Source organism: Manis pentadactyla, chromosome Y, assembly GCF_030020395.1.
Source record: "Manis pentadactyla isolate mManPen7 chromosome Y, mManPen7.hap1, whole genome shotgun sequence".
NCBI classification, from domain to species: domain Eukaryota; kingdom Metazoa; phylum Chordata; class Mammalia; order Pholidota; family Manidae; genus Manis; species Manis pentadactyla.
Genome location: NC_080039.1, coordinates 26,477,603 through 26,497,503, shown reverse-complemented (window position 1 = coordinate 26,497,503; position 19,901 = coordinate 26,477,603).

Genomic DNA, 19,901 nt, shown 5'->3' with positions numbered 1-19,901 from the left:
GGCAAATAACATGAACAGACACTTCTCCAAAGAAGAAACTCAGATGGCCAACAGGCACATGTAGAGATTCCCCACATCGCTAATTATCATGAAATGCAAATTAAAACCACAATGAGATATCACCTCACACCAGTTAGGTTGGCCAGCATTGAAAAGACTACGAACAAGTGGTAGTGAGATTCAGAGAAAGGGGAAGCCTCCTACACTGCTGTTAGTGATATAAACTAGTTCAACCACTGTGGAGAGTAGTATGGATGTTCCTCAAAAAACTAAAAATAGGAATACCATTTGGCCCATAAATTCCATTTTTGGGAATTTACCCTCATAATGCAGGATACCAATTTCAAAAAGGCATGTTCAACCCTACATTTATCACAGCACTATATACAATAACCAAGAAATGGAAGCAACCAAGTGTCCATCAGTAGTTGAATGCCTAAATAAGAGGTGGGTCTGTGTGTGTGTATATATATATATATATATATATATATATATATATTCAAAGTGGAGTATTATTCAGACATAAGAAGAAAACAGATCTTACCATTTGCAATAACATGCATAGAACTAGAGGTATTATGCTTATTGAAAAAAAAGTCCAGGTGGAGAAAGAAAAGTACCAATAATTTCACTCATCTGTGGAACATAAGAACAAACCAAAACCTGCAGGAACAGAAGAGCAGCATGCTCACAGAACCTCAGAATGGTCTATCAGTTACCAAGGGAATGGGACTGGAAGGGTGCTTGGGAAGGGAGGGAGTACAGGAAATAGGGGGCATTACAATCAGCACTCATAACACAAGGGGGGCACAGAGAAGGCAGCATAGCACAGAGAAGACAAGTGGAGATTCTATTAGCATCTTATTACAATGATGGACATTGGCTGTGATGGGGTATGTGGTGGGGACTTGATAACAGGGCGATCTAGTAACCACACTCTTGCTCATGTGATTGTGTATAATGATACCAAAAAAAGAAAATACAAAGTAAATGAAGTCTGTGGTTGACTTTTTAATATAACTACCACAAAACTGTAAAATAACTGATTATAGTTCTCAAATCAGTTCAGAAATTCATAATTCAACAATCACAGCCACTGACTTTAATACCCTATGGACCTGTATATATATAAATATATAAGTATGTGTGTGTGTATATATATGACATATGATATATAGAACACATGGAACACACATATGTATGATACATAGGAGGACATGTGCAAGATATAAAAGAAACAGAACACCCAGACAAAAAAATCAGTAAATAAATAAAATACTTGAGCAGCTCTAAAATTAACAAGATCATAAAGAACATTCCACCACCAACAGTAGAAAACACATTCTTGTCAAGCACACAAGGAACATTTCACAGGATAGACTGTATCAGACTTGTTAGTCAGCAAGTACTAAAGTATCGAAATCATACAAAGTGTATGATTTTTCTGATTCATTTTCTCCGATTTCAATGGTGTTAAAGTGGAAAAAGGGAAATAAGGGAAATTCACAAATGTATGGAAATTAAACAACACAATTCAAAGTAACTGTGTTAAAGAAAAAGTCACAAGGGAAACTAAAAAATACTTGAATGTGAATGAAAATGAAGATACAACATACCAAAATTTAAGGAACGCAGCTAACATGTATTTACAGGAAAGTTGATAGTTGTGAATATAGTTTAAAAAAGTAAGATCTAAAAACAGAAACCCAACCCTGCTTCTGAAGACACACTGAATAGATCAATATGAACCTAAACCAAGTGATGAATGTAATATTTAGCATGGAATTCAAGGCAAAGAGAAATGAGAAAAACAAATGCAAAAACATCAACTGGCTAAAATTTGGTTCTTTGGAAAGAGATTAAGAAAATCAACAAACCTTCAGCAAAAGTGACCAAGAATATAAGTGAAGCTTTCTAAGTGTCGCCCCGAAAAGCATGTCTACACATACATAAAATGCAAACAAGTACAGCTTATTACACATAAACACATCAGGCCACAACTGTCAGACCTTACTATCAGGCAATGTCTACCCAGGACATTGAATAACAGGCTCTATGAATCACAAACTCCTAATCTTTATCTTCATTCCAAATACCTCTTGTTTTGTGTGAAGTTCCTTTCCTCTATTGCATAGATAGATCTTCCTTGTTTCTTTGGGTAATTTATTCTCAAAAGATTCTATGTAAATCTAAGATGCAAAGAAACTCAGTTAAAATGTAGCTTTACATTATTAGATTGACAATTCACTTTGATTTAATAAAAATTAAGAAATTACTCACTTCAAAATCAGAAAGCATATTTAAAAGTCTTTGGATCAAACATCGATCAAACACTTCACCATTTCTTTCTTTCTCAATCAACAGAAGAGTCCCATGTATAGTCTTGCTCTGATGTTCTGATCACAAAGTATGTGTGATTTAAATAATTCAAGCCCCATGTCCAGATAACAAAAGAAACTCTCTATATAAGAGGTAATTTATAACTGTAAATTTCATATTGTTTATCTATCGGTTGTGATTTTAAGTAAATGCATAATCCACTTTATGTATGCAAAACATACACTTTGATATTAAACTAATCTGTCAAAAATTGGTTAAATTTTTCTTGGTTTCTGGATTGTCTAAAATAAATCTAAATATCTCAGAGTTAAGTAAAGTTCACTGAATGCATATATAGTTCCAAAAAATAAAGTAGTATTTAGAATAGCTTTAAAGTTTTAAAACCTGCCTTATTTTAGGTTCCAAAGATTTTTTTCAATTTAGCATAAATATATGAAATGTGATTTTCTTACAATGCTCCTAGAAGTAGTATGCTTCATCAAAAAGGTAGTTTATTAACAGTAAGATGAAGGGATAAAATAAAATTTCAAGCTAGGATACCATGTGGTAAAATATAATTTTAAATATTTAAAAATTTTATGATATGAAGAAGTACAGATCTTGTTTTATCTTCTTTCAGTTATGACAGATAAAACAGGTGATCATAAGTTGCTTGTAACAATTCTTGTAGAGAAATCACTGTCATCCTTACCAAACAGAAAGTAACTCTGGGTTCCAAAAAACGTTAAGTTCTATCTTGGAACAGAAAAATGTTCCTAATCACGATCTGTCAAAAATAAAACAAAGAAAGAGCATTTTAAAACAAAATATTTTTTGATTAAAATATTGACCACCTTACAAAAACTTATTCTGAAGAACAGCACATTACCTCTGGAGTTTTTATATATTCTTCTCAATTGCCAAATCAAACATGGGCAATAATGCATTTCTTTTTCTTGGAAAGATAACTTCACACTTTTCATTCAATTTCAACACTATTTGTTCTAAATTCCTCTTGAAATCATAAATATTATCACAGATTTATGAAGAAAGTGCATTCACATAAAGATTGTTTTACATAAAAACTACTCATGTTCAACAGTGCTAATATACTTTGCCTAACAAATAAATCTTGGAAAAACTGAGTACAAGATTAGAAGACCGTAAGATTAGAATTGTAGACAGTAAAAACAAGAAGAAATACAAATTCACTACTAATGCAAAGACTGTACAAACACAAGCTCCTGTGGCTTGTATTTGAAGACAAAACATTTAAAATGACAACCTTATTAAGACTTATTATGAAGCCTTATATTGAATATATTGGTTATATATAAGTTAATTGTAACTTGAACATACACTAGAATGATTGTCCTCAAATGTTTCTACCTCAAGTCCCCTTGTAGGGGAAATCACTGAGGAAACCCAAGAACTGGGTTATCTCTATGCGTATGTACTCTACTAGAAAATTTAACTGAGAATGCTGTAAATACTACATTCAAGTTATATTATTTAATAAAATATAATTTAATTAAAAATTGTTTAATATATTAAAAATAAAAGAGTAAGAAATGATAAACATGTTCAGTTAAAATCAAGTTCCAGAGATCCAATATAAGGAATGGTCATTACAGTTGATATACTACATTAAATACTTGAAAGTTACTGAGAGGAGATCTTTAATGTTTTCACCATAAAAAAGAAATGGAAATTATAGGAGGTGCTGAAGGTGTTAGCTAGCTAATGCCAATTTCATAATCTTTCAGCATACAAAAATGTTATCCAATCATCACATCCTTCATGTGAGACTTACTGTTGTATCTCAAAGTTATTTAAAGAATTCATTCTGTAAGAAAGGAAATGGAGTAATTATAATTCAAACACACCTACTAAGTGCTGGAATATGCCTACACATCCAAGGAAAACCAAAAGAGGAACAAGAGGAAACCAGAAGTGAAAGGGGAGCTTGTAAGATGCTATAAAGCAACAGAGAATTGACATCCCTTCAATTGTGTCTTAAAGAATGAAGTAAGAATTTTCCAGGCTGGCAGGTTAAATACTGCATAGAGAAACAATTATATGTGGTATAGTCATTTCCCCCTGACACAGCATCTTTAAACTGTACAAAAATACCCAAAAGGGCAAACTGTGTTGTCACAGACTTAATTTTATGACAAGTTCACATTAGCTTTAAATGTTGTAAATAAATTTAGAAGATTTTAAAATGTGTTTGTGCAATCAACATTGGGTAATCATTGTATTCATTAACATTATATTCAGAAGATGTGTATTTTTATTTTTTTTCCTTGTAACTTAAAACACTTATGGCACCTGGGATCATTCTCTTGAGGAACTTTGCACGGTGCATTTGGAAGTTTTAGGGAAAGTGTAGGCATTGCCATCCAGGGAATCTTGGCAGGGTGCAGAGTTGTGGGAGCTGAAAGATGTGATGCTGACAGGGTTCACAGTCCCTATGCTGAGCTAAGACGATCACATTTTTACATGAGTTTGAAAACCAGAAAGCTGTGATATTATAGCCACCGATTACCAGGAAGGACACACCTAACTGGAAATAAGTGAGCACTGGGCTTAACAATTCCAAAAACAAACACCTAAAGCAACCAAATATGAAAGGCACCTCATTAAAATAAAATAATAGTAAGGTAAGTACATTCACATTTTAATTGATTTGGTGCTCTCCTTTCTGTATTTAAAAATTATAGGCTCCCACTAACTATATCAAGGAATAAATAGTTTAAATTATAATCAAACTTAAGTGTTTATGTAGGAAACTGAGAATAGGAATGTTTCCAATTAATGGCAAAACTCTGAATTCACATCATTTTGCTTTTATATTTTTTTAATAAATAAAAAATACCTAAAATGCATTACAAATTTTTAGAAGTATTTTTAGTCCAATTTATTGTAAATACGTATTACACCAAAACTGAGAAGCACACATATTTTACATCATATTATCAGTATTACAGAAACAGAAATGCCTTATAAGGAATATCTAAAACATTTCCCTAACTCAGCATTGTCTTTGATGTGGTTACAACTTGTTTTCTGCACACTCCCTGGCACATTAAAACCTGATCATAAATGACTACTTTCAGAAACTAATGAGACTCAGTTTTGTAATTTGAAAGTGACATGGTTATAAATAATCTTACATATTATGCCTCCTTGTTTGGCTCTAATAATGTTAAACTTAACTATTTCTAAAGTTATGTTTTAAAAAAACCATCCATTTTCCAAATTGTAGGTGCAAAAATTAACTACAATTTCAGTATTAAATAATTTAGAACACATTTCTATCATAAATCACTCCCAACTATGTTTTTAAATAAAGCATGAGTTAACTGCAATTTGGATTTTTCTTAGCCGGAAAAATTTAACAAATTCGACAACATACTTGCAAGTAAAAACATAATCTTTATTATACTCTACCATTTACCTGCAATGATTTTGCCAGCATTGATCAATATTCTTAACAAAAGAGTCAGTATCAAAATAATTCATGAGGTAATGTTAAGAAAAAGTTTACACTAAAAGAAAATGTTTGGTACAATAGGTTAATGCTCACCAGCAGTTCAAACATCTCTAAGTCTTAGCATGTCAAAGTATTAAAAAATAAAATTCATTCCATATGTCTAACAATTATGGTACTCAATAGAAGCTGAGGTTGAAATTTTGACCAAAAAGAATAAACAACTTAAAGGAAAAGTAAGTTCCTGAACGCATCTCCTCAGACAAGGAAAACAAAATACAAAATGAACAAAAGGGACTACATCATACCAAAAAGCTCCTGTACAGCAAAGGACACCATCAACAGAACAAAAAGGCCTACAGTATAGGACATTATACTTGCAAATGGCATATCCGACAAGGGGTTAACATACAAAATACATAAGGAACTCACATGCCTCAACAACCAAAAAGCAAATAATCCTATTAAAAAATGTGTGGAAGATATAAACAGGCACTTCTACAAAGAACAAATTCACAAGGCCAACAGACACATAAGAAGGTAATGAAAATTAAAACCACAGTGAGACACCACCTCATACCAGTTAGGGTGGAAAACATAGAAAAGACTATGAACAACAAATGCTGGCCAGAATGCAGAAAAAGGGAAACCCTCCTACACTGCTGGTGGGAATGTAAACTAGTTCAATCATTGTGGAAAGCAGCATGGAGGTTATTCAAAAAACTCAAAACAGAAATGCCATTTGACCCAGAATTCCACTCCTGGCATTATCCTAAGAATGCAGGCTCACACTTCCAAAAAGACAGATGCACCCCTATGTTTATCGCCGCACTATTTACAAGAGCCAAGATAGGGAAGCAACCTAAGTGCCATCAGTAGATGAGTTGATCGAGAAGATATGGCCCAGATGCATACTGGAATTTATTTCACTTATAAGAAGAAAATCGATCCTACCAATTGCAACAACATGGTTGGAGCTAGAGGGTATTATGATCAGTGCAATAAGTCAGGAGGAGAAAGCCAAGTACCAAATGATTTCGCTCATGTGTGCAGCATGACAACAAAGCAAAAACTGAAGGAGCAGAACAGCAGCAGACTCACAGAGCCCACAATGTACTAACACTTGCCAAAGGGATAGGGACTGGGAGGTGTGGGCAGGAAGGGAGAAAGGAGGGGAATAAGAGGCATTACGATTGGCACACATAACTTGGAGGCGGGCACGTGGAAGGCAGTATAGTACAGGGGAGACCAGTCGTGACTCTATTCCTCTTACTATGCTGATGGACAGTGACTGTAATGGGGTATGTGGGGGGGACTTATAGCAGGGGAATCTAGTAACCACACTGTTGCTCATGTAGTTGTATATTAATGGTACTGAAATAAAAATAGAAAATGTTTATCAAATCAATCTCATAGAGCATCATAAGCAATTCCAAATGAAAATAAAGCAAACTTCGCCATATGGTGAAACTACAAAATATATATTGTAAAAAATGGGCTAAAATTTATCATGGAGAGGGTGGAGAAAAGATGGCGGCGTGAGTAGAGCAGCGGAAATCTCCTCCCAAAACAACATATATCTATGAAAATATAACAAAGACAACCCTTCCTAGAATAAAGACCAGAGGACACAGGACAATATCCAGACCACATCCGTACCTGAGAGAACCCAGCGCCTCGCGAAGGGGGTGAGATACAAGCCCCGGCCCCGCGGGAGCCGAGCGCTCCTTCTCCCCCAGCAGTCGGCAATTCTCCATTTAATGTACTGCCATCCAGAAATGCTCAGGGGTTTTCTGTTCTTTGGGGAGCATGAGTTGCTGTAACAAAAGATGAAACAACAGTGACTTCCCACGGTGTAGTTGTATTTCTGCCTCAGGTTGTGTCCTGCAAGCTATGACTTGGAGACTCCAGATCCTTCCATTTTGTAGCCACTTTTCCTCAACAGGTAGATGGTGAGTTGTCTGGGCCTGTTTGCCTCAATCTGAAGTAAAAGGCATGTGGAACATCACTCAGGGGGCACTTCAGAGGCTGGCCAGGCAGTGGTGTGCAGTACGTCTTCTCTCTTAACAGTGACTAGTCCCAGCCACATGGCTGGGAAATTTGGCTCTGGGACATGCGTAGGAGGGAAGAAAACCAGATCGTGGGGGACACACAGCCGTGTCCGCTGCACTTTCTCATGAAGCTTGATGAGCTGCTATTCCCAGGCTCCTCCTGAGCTGTGCAGTATGGACTTCTTCTGGACAGTCATTCCATGAGAACTTCAGAGCCCCGGGAATATAGACTTCCACTCCAGAAGTCACAAAAATCAGTCAGGGCTCATATGTATAGTTTGTGGTAGAAAATGGAAGTCACACCTTAATGTTACCAATGAGGTGTATCGATCAGAGCCAGCATTATATACACTCTGTAGGCCTTTGTGTGACTTACAAACTCCTCAACCTGCCTGCACGGCCACCACACCCCAGGCCAGAATCTAACGTGTTGCCTGCTGGCAGGTGCCTGAAATGGGAAAGGTAGCAGAGCCAACAGTGTGACACTCAGCATCTTCAACAGCCCCTTACAGTTTGACCTTGGCTCAGGATTTACCTCAGTCCCCCAGGCACTCCACCTATAAACATGGAGCAGTACCTGAGGAGGAGTGATTGTCCTCAGCACGTCGACACTAAGAGGCATAAACCGGGCTAGGTTCTTCAACATGCCCAGTAAACACTCCGTGCATGGTAGTCATGTGGCCGCCTATTCCTTCAGCTCTGTTACTGGAACTTACACACGGGCCCCACTTGATAGATGCCTGGCAGTTCTCACTGATTCTCTCTTAAGAACAATGGTACCCAAACATGCTTTTCTTTCACTTTGTGGCCCACTCATAGGTGCCTTGCTGGGTCACAAGACTCTATTCTGCAAGTCTAAATGGGTTCCAGCCCAGGGCATGGGCCACAATACCTTTTTTTGTCACTTCCAAGAAAATGTTGACAGGCCATCAGCTGAAGGCAGAGAAGTGTCACGTTGGTTTTCAGAAAGATAAAGAAGCAAATCCTTAAATCTTAGAACCAGTAAGCTTAATGTCAATAACTACAAAATTCCAGGAAATGACAAAGGTATAATTTGTGAATTCATAGGATGATGGCAATCTTCAGTGGCCAGCACGAATTTCCTAGGAACAATCTAGCTAATCCAGTGTCCCCTTTCCCTCAGGTTAAGGGCTGCTCAGGTTGTCATGGCAGACAGAATGGGCTGCAAGGCATTCTGAGATGTGTGACTGAACCTTTGGGGAGAAGGAGGGAAGTTCAGCTCTCACAGAGCAAAGGCTAAGAACTTCGGGTGGGGTCACAAAGTGTACCCCAGGTGGACCAATGCAGGTCAGGGAGATCGCTCTTCACCCTACAAATCAGGCCGACAGCTGGGCCCGAAGAAGGCCCCACGGAAGAAGCCTCAGGAGGCCCAGTCAGAGCTGAGGGAGGCATGATGAAGGCTGCGAAGTGGGTGTCCATGGCTGTGAGGCTGATTCTAGAGCCTCCTTGCTTCAGACAGAACCTTCCCATTTGGGGGCATGTTTCCATTCCTCCTTGAGAGCCCTTTGGATCCTTGACAGGAATGGGTCTGACTGAAGCCACTGAAATAAGGCTGGGGTTGTACAGATGCTAAAGTCACTGCTCTTCCAACTTTGGATCCTGCAAGCAGGAGGGTGGGATCATCCCAAAATGGTGGGGTACGGGAGGGATATGTAGACTCTCCTTGCAGAGAAGAGAAAGCAGCTTGAGTTTGTCTGAGTGGGCAGTTTTCAACTAGGATCATTCTGTCCCCCAGGGGACATCTGGAAATGTCTGGGCACATTTTAGGTTGTCACAACTTAGGGAGTATAGTCCTGCTGCCATTAGTGAGTAGCAGCCAGCGATGTTGCTAAACAGCCTACTGTGTGCATGTTGGCCTGAGCACAAAGAATCATGCAGCCCCAAATGTGCACAGTGCCCATCTGACAAACACCTCTCACCTCTGTAAGCATAGCATGGGAACACTGTCTCACACTTACATTTTCAAGTTAAAAAAAAAACAATTTTACTTGGTTTTGAAATGGGAAAAGGGTGGAGGGATGAATTTTTTTCAGCTGCTCTTTAATAGTGAGCATCAACAATTTAACTGATGAGGCCAGTCTGTGGTGGGAAAACAAAGGGGACAGGAGAGACAGAAGTGCAGTTTTGCAAAGAAGAGGAAAACCACTCCTGTGCTGCAAACATTCTTAAGGAAGCTCGAGGTTCACGGTCATTCCGAAACACATCTACTTTACCCACAGGCTCTTTTCTGGAAAGTCCGGCTTTGAAGGAAGGGAGGCTGGTTTTCTAGCCAGTCTGTTCGCATAAGGTTGCCACACGATCACAAGAGACCTCTGGGCAAGAGGAAATACCGCCCACCCACCCCTGAAGGTGGCACCGCCCTTTTCCCAGCTGCGGATATGGGCTGGGGGCCGGTTTCCCATTGCAGAGTTGAGGACTCGGGCCGCAGCCCTCTGCACGGGGAAGGGGCCACGTGGGCACGGGCGCCAAGGTGCTGAGCCCACGAGGCATTTGCGCTTGTCTCCTCCGGGGCTTCCCTGGCCGAGGCGTGGTCCACAGGGCTGGCTGCGAGCCCCAGAGAGCCGGCCGCACGGCCATGTGCGGGGAGGCGGGCCGCCAGATCCGCGGACCACACGGGGGCCAGGCACATGCGGCCACCGGTGTCTATGATAAGGAAAGCATTTAACAGTTAGCATTTAACAGGGTCAGCGATCCAGTCCTGTGGTCCCCTCTGCTTCTCAAAAGAAACACTCACACAACGCCCAGTCCCTTCTCCTTCATCCTGAAACTCCTTTTTCACCCTGCTTGCTGCCTGCGTCATAGAAATGTTACAGATACGGAAGCAGAAAAGTATCAGATGCTCCCCTTGTCTTTGTTTGGGGCTCAGACCTTGGAGATTACTCCCCTCTGAGCCTGCTGGTGTGAAATAAAACTCAGCACTAAAAGACCTCTGAGCGCCGCTTAGTTCTTCCCTCAGTGATCCAGTCCAGGTTTTCAGGTTTTCCTTCATATTTGGCTCCCTAACCAGGAATCCCAACCACGCCGGCCCATTGTTGCCACCGGCTTGGGGCAACCGTGGGCCGGTGATGGAACAGGGGACTGCAATGGAGAAGGCGCACCCTGCCTGATCTTTTCGCAGACCCCACCCGGTCGCCATGGGCCAGCCCCACTCCGCTGTTTCTGCTGGACTCAAGCAGGCTTGCCAGGTGGGGACCTGGTTCTGACGTCACATCCGGGAAGGCCCCAGGGCCCTTGACCCAGCCAGTCCCACCCACTGGCGTGGAAGGGGAGCCTGATCACCTCTCGTTCCAAGGTGGGCAATGTTTAAGCGTGTGTGTGTGTAGGGGGGTTACTTATACGGGTCAAGGCTGACCGAAGTTTCCAAAAAGAAACTTTCTGATTGGTCTCCTCCCTAGAGGAGGCACCCGTCCTCTGTCTGCTGTTGTGGTACCATTACACTGACATGTCTTGGGGTCAGAGTACAGCCAACCCACAGTTCTTGACTCCATGATCAAAATTTCAGGAATGGATTTTCAGGAGACTACAGAGTAAAATTAACTCCTGGAAGGTTAAAAACCCTGTGTGAATCCAAATGGCCCACTTTTAGTGTGGGGTCTCCTCCAGAAGGAACCCTAGATGTCTCAACAATCTGCTGAGTGTGGTGGGTCATCACTGGAGACCCAGGTCAACCTGACCAGTTCCCACATACCGACTCCTGGTTAGGAGTTGCCCAGACTCTTCCCCCTTGGGTGCAATTCACTTGGAACAGGCAGGGACAAGGTACAGTCTTAGTCACCTCAACAAAGCAGCACACAAAGGATCAACAAAAGCCTGAGCCTCTGCAAATTCCTGCTGGTGATCCAGAGGAAGAGCTAATGTTGCCCCCACCTTATACACTGCCAACTCTGGCAGCACTCAGCCCCCAGTTCTGGATATTCCATCCCTTCAGCCTCCATGCCACCTCCAGAATCAGTGGACCCACTCAACCTGGACCTGCAGCCAGACTGAACCCTCGGCTGGGAGCAGGTGCCCTTCATATGCTGGTTCAAGAGAGACAGGAGCCTGAGAGGTGTGTTGAGGATGGGACCACACAGCCAGGCTGGTCCATGCTTTACTATCAACCCTTTTCCATGACTGACCTCCTCAGCTGGGAACACAGCATCCTATCATACTTGGAGAAGCCACAAGCCCTGGTTGACCTCATGGCATCCCTCTTCCAAATTCATCGGCTGATCTGAGAAGACTGCCAGCAGCTTTCCCACACCCTGTTCAACATGGAAGAGAGGAGACAGATTACAAAAGGGGCTCACCAAAACCTGAATTAGCACGCACCAGCCAGGGTCCTAGATCAAGGTGCATGGGCTGAAATTGCTGTCCCCGAGGAGCGCCCCGAGTGGGACTTCACCACCCCTGACAGGCAGCACCAGATCTACTGATATCAGGACGCCCTCCTCCAGGGGATCAAAGCCAGGCCCAAAAAGCCTATGAATATGACCTAAGTATTTTCAAGTCACTCAAGAACCAGGATAGATTCCTGGGGACTATTTTTAAGACTGTGTGAAGCTTATCGCATCTACACCCCTTTTGGCTGTGAGGCACAAGAGAGCCAGCAGATGGTCAACACCTCATTCGTGGCCCAAGATGCCCAGAGAACAAATGAAAGCTTCAGAAACTTGAGGGATTTGCCAGGGTGAATATCACTCAGCTGATTGAAATTGTCCACAAACTATATCAAAAAAGAGAAGTTGAGGCTGACAGAAGAACTTAAACTGTCACTATTTGCAGAAGACTTGATACTGTACACAAGAAACCCTTAAGGCTCCACTCTGAAACTACTAGAACTGATATCATAATACAGAAAATTTTCAGGATAGAAAATTAACACACAGAAATCTGTGGCTTTCCTATACACTAACAATGAACTAATAGACAGAGAAATCAGGAAAATGACTGCATCAAAAAGAATAAAATGCCTAGGAATAAATCTTACTAAAGAAGTGAAAGACATGTACTCTGAAAACTATAGGACACTCTTAAGAGAAATTAAAGAGTACCCTAACAAATGGAAACTTATCCCATGCTCTTGGCTAGGAAGAATTAATATCGTCAAAATGGCCATCCTGCCCAAAGCAATATGCAGATATGATTCAATCCCTATCAAATTACCAACAACATTCTTCAAAGAACTGGAAAATAGTTCAAATATTCTTATGGAAACGCCAAAGACCCCGAATAGCCAAAGCAATACTGAGAATGAAGAATAAAGTGGCAGGGATATCACTACTATGAAGCCAGAGTAATCAAGACAATTTGGTGCTGGCACAAGAACAGAGTCACAGACCAGAGGAACATTAGAGAATCCAGACATTAACCCAAACATATGTGGTCAGTTAATATTCGATAAAGGAGCCATGGACATAGAATGGGGAAATGACAGTCTCTTCAACAGATGGTGCTGGCAAAACTGGGCAGCTACATGTAAGAGAATGAAACTGGATCACTGTCTAACCCCATACACAAAAGTAAATTCGAAATGGGTCAAATACCTGAATGTAAGTCATGAAACCATAAAATTCTTAGAAAAATACAAAGGCAAAAATCTCTTGGACATAAACATTAGAGACTTCATCATGAACATATCTCCCTGGGCAAGGAAAACAAAAGCAAGAATAAACAAATGGGACTACATCAAGCTGAAAAGATTCTGTACAGCACAGGACACCACCAATAGAACAAAAAGGTACCCTACAGTATGGGAGAATATATTCATAAATGACAGATCCGATAAAGGCTTGACATTCAAAGTATATAAAGAGCTCACACTCCTCAACAAACAAAAAGCAAATAATCCAATGAAAAAATGGGCAGAGGAGCTGAATAGATAGTTCTCTAAAGAAGAAATTCAGATGGCCAACAGACACATGAAAAGATCCTCCACATCACTAGTTAAAACAATACTTAGGTTAACGCCAAAATTTCTACACAAATGTTCATACAGTTCTGAATAGATTAACATGCTGGAAACAATTATGTTCTTCTACAAGTCAGGTTAGTCAAACTGGTATAATGGTGTTACATTGAAAAGGTTCAGTGGATTTCAGCAATATGCTTATGCTGAGTAAAAAGAACTAACTACAGAAGTCATATACTCTGTAATAGTCCTTTTTTTTTTTTAACTGACATCTAGTTGGTATACAATCTTGTATTAGATTCAAGTATACGACACAGTGGTTCACCAGTTACCCTCATGATTAAATTGTTTACCTTACCAGTGTGGCTACTATCTGTCAACCTAGAAAGACGTCGCAGAATCATTAGCTGTATTCACCATGCTCTTCTACCATCCCTGTGACCAGCTTGTGTTATGATTGAGAATTGTTGTGTCCCTTTATCTCCTTCACCGTCCTCACTCACCTACCCCAACCCCTCCCCCATGGTAAACACCAGTCACTTCTTACTGTGAGTCTACTGCTGTTCTCGTAATTTTGTTTTGGTTTTAGATTGAGCAAGTAAGTGAAATCATATGATAGTTATCTTACTTTGCCTAGCTTATTTCACTGAGCATAACATCCTCTGGGTCCAGCCATATTCTCGCAAATGACCCAAATTATTGGAGGATTTCTTTCTTTTTGAATGGCTGAATGTGTTCATGGACACTTTGGTAGCTTACATACACATCTTGGCTGTTGTAAGTAATGTGGCAGTAAACATAGGGGCTCGTATGTCTTTCCAAATCAGGGTTTTTGTTTTCCTTGGGTAAATTCCTATATTTGGAATTCCTGGGTTAAATGGTATTTCTGTTTTAGTTTTCTCAGGAAACTCCACACTGCTTTCCTGTACTAACTGACATTTCACCAACAGTATAGAAGAATTCCCTTTTCTCTGCATCTCACCAACACTTGTCATTTCTTGTCTTTTGGTTAGTGGCCATTCTGAGTGGTGTGATGTAATTCTCATTGTGGTTTTGAGCGCATTTCACAGATGATTAACTAAAAATATAGAGCATCTTTTCATATGCCTGTTAGTAATCTTTATTTTTTGTTGGGGAAATGTCTATTCGGGTCTGTGCATTTTTTTTATTGGGTTATTTGATTTTTTGTCTTCTTCTGGTACCCCTATAATGCAGGTATTGTTCTGTTTCAATTGGTCACACAGTTCTCTTAGTATTCTTTCATTCCTGGAGATCCTTTTATCTCTCTCTGCATCAGCTTCTCTGCGTTCCTGTTCTCTGTTTTCTAGTTCATTGATGGTCTCTTGCATCTCGTCCATTCTGCTTTGAAGTCCTTCCAGAGACTGTTTTATTTCTGTATTCTCCCTCCGTAGTTCTTGCATATTTCTCTGCAAGTCCATCAGCATGGTTATGACTTTTGTTTTGAATTCTTTTTCAGTTAGATAGGTTAAATCTATCTCCCCAGGTTCCCTCTCAGGGGAAGAAGTCTAAGATGTCTGGGTTAGTCTTGTCTGGATCATATTTTTTTGCCTTTTCATGTTGATAGGCACAGTGGTTATGCTATTGACTCGACTGTCAGCTGGGAGAGCCAAGAATCTTTCCACTCGCTCCTGGCCTTTCTTTACTGGGACAACTGCGACCCCTAGTGGCTTGTGTTGGGCAATTGCGTGTAGACTGGGTCTCTGTATCTTGCCCGGCCCGTATGGAGAAAGCTCCCTTGCTGTGGGCGTGGCCAGCCTCAGGCCGCTGCTCTGCTATGGCGGGGCCTCGGAGGGGTAGTGGACGGGGGGCTGTTTGGCTGTTTACCTTCGTGAAGGGTCTCAGAGCTGTTGCCCAGGGGCTTAGTGCGCCCGGAGTTCCTTCGCTTTTCTTTGTCCCAGGGGTGCCGGCTGCAGGACCCGCTCACAGGTCTTACTGTCCTGCTTCCCTAGTTTACAGCACCCCACGCATGCACTGTATGTCTGCACTCTGGTGCGGATGGCTGGGGCTGGGTGCGTAGCAGTCCTGGACTCCCTCTCGCTCCCCGCTCCAACTCCTCTCCTCCCGCCGGGAGCTGGGGTGAGGGGCCTGAGGTCCCGCCGGGCTGCGTCTTGTATCTTACCCCTTTCCCCAGGCGCTGGGTTCTCGCAGGTGTGGTTGTAGTCTGGCTGTTGTCCTGTGTCTTCTGGTCTCTCTTTTAGGGATAGTTGTATTTGTTGTATTTTCAAAAATATATATGTTTTTGGGAGGAGATTCCCACTGTCATACTCACACCGCCATCTTGGCTCCTCCTCTCTATTTGATTTTTTTGGTGTTGAACCTTATGAGTTCTTTATATATTTTGGATGTTAACCCCTTATTGTTTGGATTGTTTCTGAATCTGCTCCCCCATATTGTAAGCTGCCTTTTTTGTTCTGCTGTTGGAGTCATTTGCTATACAGAAGCTACCAGATGGCTCAGCAGAAATTTTACAGGCCAGAAGGCAGTAGCATGAAACATCCAGTTATTAAAACAGAGAACCTTCAACCAAGAGTCCTCTCTCCTGCAATGCTATCGTTCAGAATTAAAGCACGGATTAAATATTTCCTAGATAAATGAAGTTGAAAGAATTCATCACCACTAAACTGGCCTTAACAGAGTATGTCAAAGGGACTTTTTATAGATACAAGTGTTCTGAAGGCTAAGTATTTTTATCTAAACTCGTAATAAAGGTAGTAGACCCATTACTATCCAAGCAAGTCTGAAATGAAAAAGAAAAAAGGAAAACCCAAAAGTAGTAAAATCTAGAATATGTAATATCAGTCAAGGGATACACAAAAAATGCAGATGACAACATCTAATATATAAAATGTAAAGGGAGGAGGAAGAAAAAAGTACTTTTAGAATATGTTTCATACAGAGCACTCATGAACTTAATGTAGACCATTACACAGTTAGGAAGCTACCCTTGAACCTCTGGTAATCACAAACCTAAAGCATATAATAGATACAGAAAAGATTACAAAAGAGAAATACAGTCACCACACCAAGGAAAACCATCAAATAACAAGAGAACAGTATAAGAGAGAAAAAAGGAACAGAGAGGAGGTATGAAAACAACTAGAGAACAGTTACTAAAATGGCAGTAAAAATTCAAAGAGTGCGTAAGAGAGAAAGAAACAAGAGCTGTTTATATGCTGCCTACCGGAGACCCATCTCAGACCCAAAGGCAGACTGAAAGTGAAGGGATGGAAAAAGATACATCACAGAGAAAAGAGCAGGAGTGGCAGTACTTGTATCAGACTAAGTAGATTTCAAGACCAAAAAAGTAGCAGACAAAGAAGAACATTGCATAATGATAAAGGGCTCAGTCCAACAGCATATAACCATTATAAATATGTATGCACTATTCAGCCATAAGAAAGAAAGAAATCCTGCCGTTTGCAACAACATGGATGGAGCTGGAGGACATTATGCTCAGTGAAATAAGCCAGGTGGGAAAAGAAGTGCCAGATGATTTTCCTCATTTACGGAGTATAGCAACGAAGCAAAACTGAAGGAACAAAAAATAGGTTACCAAAGGGGGGAGGGGTGTGGGAGGGCTGGTGGGGAGGGAGGGAGAAGGAGATTCAGGGGTATTATGTTTAGTACACGTGGTGTGGGGGATCACGGGGAAAACAGCGTAGCACAGAGCAGGCAAATAGTGATTCTGTGGTATCTTACTACACTCATGGACAGTGACTGCATTGGGGTAAGGGGGGACTTGCTAATAAGGGTAAATGTAGTAACCACATTGTTTTTCATGTGAAACCTTTGTAAGAGAGTATATCAATAAAACCTTAATAAAAAATTTAAATAAGTAAATAATAAATATGCACCAAATACAGGAGCGCCTAAATATTTTTTAAAATACTAACAGATATAAGGGGGATATAGATCATAACACTTCATCTTAGGAGACTTTAACATATCACTCACATCAATAGATAAACTAAACAGAATGAATAAGGACATAGAGGCACTGAACAACACACTTGATCAGATGGACTTAGCAGATACTTACATAATATTCCACCCAAAGGAGCAAGATACACATTTTTGTCAAGTGTACAAGGAATGCTCTTGAGAAAATACCACATAGTAGGCCACAAAAAGAACCTTTATACATTCAGAAAGTTTTAAATTTTATCAAGCAGCTTCATAGCCCACAATGGTATGAAACTAGAAATAAATTACACAACAAAGACAAGCCCACAAACACATGGGGGCTAAACAGCATACTTCAGAGTAATCACGGTTCAGTGAACAAATTTAAACAAATCAACTGCAAGACATAGTAACTGCACTAGTCAGGGTGCAAATTAATAATATGGGTAACTCTTCAGCCACTGTGTTGTATACTTAAAACCAATATAAGATTTGTGCCAACTGAACTTCAAAAAAAAATACAAAAAGCAAATGACAAATACGGGCAGAAGTTCTGTAGGCCCTTTTTGCAGCATGGGGATCTCTTGTCATCTTGTCGTATGTGTGATGGGTCAAAATATTTAGTATGAGAAAGAGGGTTTGGAGTGCTTGAAACATAAACTTTCAGTTTTTAATATCCCATTTCTTGTCAGTCTTAATAAGATTTCTTCCTCTTCACTGGTTATATTTTTGTCTTCTCTGTGCCAGCAGGTATTGGCCCACAGTGTTACTACAGGCAGCACTGTAGATGTTCTAGCCACGTATTCATAAGCGGCTTGAAAGGACAAAAAACTGCTTACTGAGCTTATTTTTCAAAAAAACATCTATATATAATCAGGTGATTCAAACAGCTATTTTGCAACAAGTACTACCGATTGATAACATTTATGGAATACTTACTTTATGCCAAACTTTGCTCCAAACACTTCTGTGCATTAATTCACTAAATTGTTACATCGCAGTGAAGTAGATGTTATTAATATGTCCATTCTGTAGGTTAGGAAATTAATATGTCCATTCTGTAGGTTAGGTACTGAGAACTTAAGTACATTCTCAATTAAGAGGTTGAGAAATGTCAAATGGAACAAAGTTTCAGATATACAGGAGAACTCCCTTAATTCCATCTGCTATGCTGGACTGTTTTGCCTATTTTAATACCTTGACAAGCCTGGTTCTTTCCCTAGACTGGATATCCTAGGCTTTCTGAGCTGAAAAGGAATTTATAAAGCTGAGCCACAGTGTCAGCTCATTGATTTGGAATTTGGGGCTCAGAGAGCTGAGGTGACTTTCCCAAGATTTCACAACTTTTTGAATGCAGACCTAAGCTCTGCATCCTTTCTCTTAATCAGGCTGTGTTTTTCATGTCACTTTTCATTTCCAAAGTAACATAAAATCATAGTGTTTATATCTCCTTCCATTTTACAGAAGAGAAAACTTTTTTTTTTTACTTGATCTCATGTCCTTGTTAAGTCTTTATTGCTAGAATTGGCTGCTCTGGGATTTGTGCTTTTGGAGGCCTGCAACTTTGTTTGCCCGTAGTATCTGGCTACACCTTGATATAGGTAACAGCTGTTATCAGCTATTCGTATTTTCAGTCACTAGGGTATTTGGCTGTAGTTACTTCCTGAGCTCATGGAGACAACCTTGACTGAATCACTTACGACACATTCTAATCACAACAAAGCACCTTATTCTACCAAAGTCATTCCTTTTGAAAGTGTTCCAGCTTTATCAGCAGACAGGCATCAAATGGCAATAGAAAAACTGGAAACAGACATCATAATTAGACTGGTAAATTGAAAGAACAGAGTGATTTAGCAGTGATGGAATATTTGGCAAATAATTTTTCATCTGGCCTCATCCCAACTCTTGCAAGTGAAGAATCTTCTGAGAACTGTTTGAAATGGTGGAACCGCAATTAAGCCCTTGGTCATTCACAGATAGGAAGCAGAAACAAGTACAGTTGCTAGAAAGGCACTAAGGGATTGCAGTGGAAACAAACCTGTTAAAAACCGCATAAAATGAGCACTTGAAGTACAAAAGAAGGAAGATAACCGTCACTCCAGCCTTCTGAGCCTTTTGTTAAAGTGAGAATTCGGTCTCCTAAGAAAAAGTCTTCCAGTAATCACTTCAGGAAGCCCCATTACTACAGTGTGGATGGCTA